This window comes from Pinus tabuliformis, chromosome 4_1 (assembly GCF_031772625.1).
Source record: "Pinus tabuliformis cultivar Carrire ecotype Pingquan chromosome 4_1, CPIR1, whole genome shotgun sequence".
Taxonomy (NCBI): Eukaryota; Viridiplantae; Streptophyta; class Pinopsida; order Pinales; family Pinaceae; genus Pinus; species Pinus tabuliformis.
The window spans coordinates 197136850-197139269 of record NC_142303.1 but is presented as its reverse complement, the minus strand read 5'-3'; the positions used below and the strand labels follow the sequence as shown (position 1 = coordinate 197139269).

The 2420-nt window shown below is 38.9% G+C and overlaps 1 non-coding gene across 1 annotated transcript; it reads left to right on the top strand.

The window, feature by feature from the left end:
- Positions 1 to 591: 591 nt before the first annotated feature.
- TRNAP-GGG (transfer RNA proline (anticodon GGG)) lies at positions 592 to 678 on the top strand. Its single transcript has one exon. It is a non-coding gene; the product is annotated as a tRNA-Pro (tRNA).
- Positions 679 to 2420: the final 1742 nt, after the last annotated feature.

The window sequence follows — 2420 nt, the reverse complement described above, 5'->3', positions numbered from 1 at the left end:
CCCATGTCCCTGCCTGGGTGGCAACATGGGGAGGCAAATGGGAGATGGGATTCTATCAACTTGTTCCGACCTGGGATGATAAGCTCATGGTTTCACTTCACTGTCGAGACCCGAAAGAATACTTCCATCTACGAGCTTTACTCAGATGTGAGTCCTTCCGGAAGCAGTGTCAAACGAAGAAGCCCAAAAAGCATTAGCTCTCCCTGAAAAGGAGGTGATCCAGCTGCACCTTCCAGTATGGCTACCTTGTTACGATGGAGAAAAGTATTCGTCTATTGGAAAGGAACCAATATACTTTTAACGTCGATTCGCAATAGAACAAAACAAAGATTAAAAATTGGATTGAAAATTTCTTCGATGTTAAAGTAATAGCTATGAACAGCTATCGCCTCCCTGAAAAAGGAGGAAAGAGAGTGTCAATGATAGGACATCCAATACGTTGTAAACGTGTGATTATTACACTTAGAACCGGTGATTCTATTCCACTCTTTTCAGAACAATAAGATTTCAAATTTGAAACTAAATGGCCATCCGTTCATATAGAATTTTAACTCCGCCTCATTTTATTAATTAGAACCAAGAGATCTCATAGGAAAGATGGCCGAGCGGTTCAAGGCGTAGCATTGGGACTGCTATGTAGGCTTCTGCTTACCGAGGGTTCGAATCCCTCTCTTTCCGTATCTTCGCCCTACTATCTATTTTCTTCTCATCCATTGTTTTTCCAATCTATTGAATCCCAATAGGACTATTTCCTAATTCCGCTCTTCGAACCGATCGTATACTTTATTGAGATAGGTAAACTAAAATTCCCCCTTTGAAAACCGTACATGAGAATTTCCCTTCATACGGCTTGAACAAGAACACGCAAATGCTTTTGGACACGAATAAGTAAATTTTGGAAAAGAGATACTTGAGGGTTCGTTGCCTGACCGGTTGGAGAAATGAAGATCATTCGAAACAATCCAGCATTTCTATTAGAAGACTCTATAGTGCCAAAATTTCAAACTTCTGAATCCCAAATGACTCGATTAGGAGATAGTACACGAAGATTTAGGGTCATTTTCAGAATTAACTTTCCATGCTGGAGTTTATAGCCTTCGCGGTAGCTTCATCAATATTACCCACCAAATAAAAAGACCAGAAAGAGGAGAATGGCAGACTAACCGATCTTTCCATCAGTTAATGAAAGAGCCCAATGCGAGAAAATGCATGTTGGGTTCTTGGAACATTTCAAATTATTTTGATAATAAGAACTTTGATCTATTCTACCGAGAAGGTCTACGGTTCGAGCCCGTATAGCCCTATACATTCCACTAAGTGATACTATTTATATATATCCCCTCATAGTCCGTCCCTATGACTTGGCCTTGAAAAGTCTTTCAGATCATATCAATCTCATGTCCTTATCTAGATCGATGGATGGGAAAGTTGGACTAGAGCAGGCATATTAGTATTTTGGATCGATCGAGATTGATCCGATACCAAATGATCAAACCTATAAACTATTTTTATTTTTTTTTATCGCTAGTTCTTCGAAAGTTTATGGCTGACTGATATGGCTCATCATCATTTAGCTATTGCACTTGTTTTTTCAATTGATGGTCATATGTATAGAACCAACTTTGGGATTGGTCACAGTATGGAAGATATTTTGGAGGCACATGTTCCTCCAGGAGGCCTATTAGGACGCGGACATAAGGGTCTTTATAACACAATCAATAATTCTCTTCATTTTCAATTGGGTCTTGCTTTAGCTTCTTTGGGGGTTATAACTTCCTTGGTAGCTCAACACATGTATTCTTTACCCGCTTATGCATTCATAGCACAAGAATTCACCACCCAAGATTGACAGGAGCCTTTGCTCATGGAGCTATATTCCTCATTAGGGATTATAATCCGGAACAAAATAAGGATAATGTATTGGCGAGAATGTTGGAGCAGAAAGAAGCTATAATATCTCATCTTAGTTGGGTTAGTTTATTACTAGGTTTCCATACCTTGGGACTTTATGTCCATAATGATGTTATGCTTGCTTTCGGTACTCCAGAAAAACAAATCTTGATCGAGACCATATTTGCTCAGTGGATACAATCTGCTCATCGTAAGACGTTATATGGTTTCGATATACTCCTATCTTCAACAAGTGGTCCATCATTCGATGCAGGTAAGAGCATATGGTTACCCGGTTGGTTAAATGCTATTAATGATAATAATAATTCATTGTTCTCAACAATTGGTCCTGGAGACTTTTTGGTTCATCATGCTATTGATCTAGGTTTGCATACAACTACATTGATCCTAGTTAAAGGTGCTTTGGATGCGCGTGGTTCCAGGTTAATGCCAGATAAAAAATATTTTTGTTATAGTAGAACCATTGTAATTGCCGAAAGTAATAAGCCGACTAAAGGCACCAAAATAGA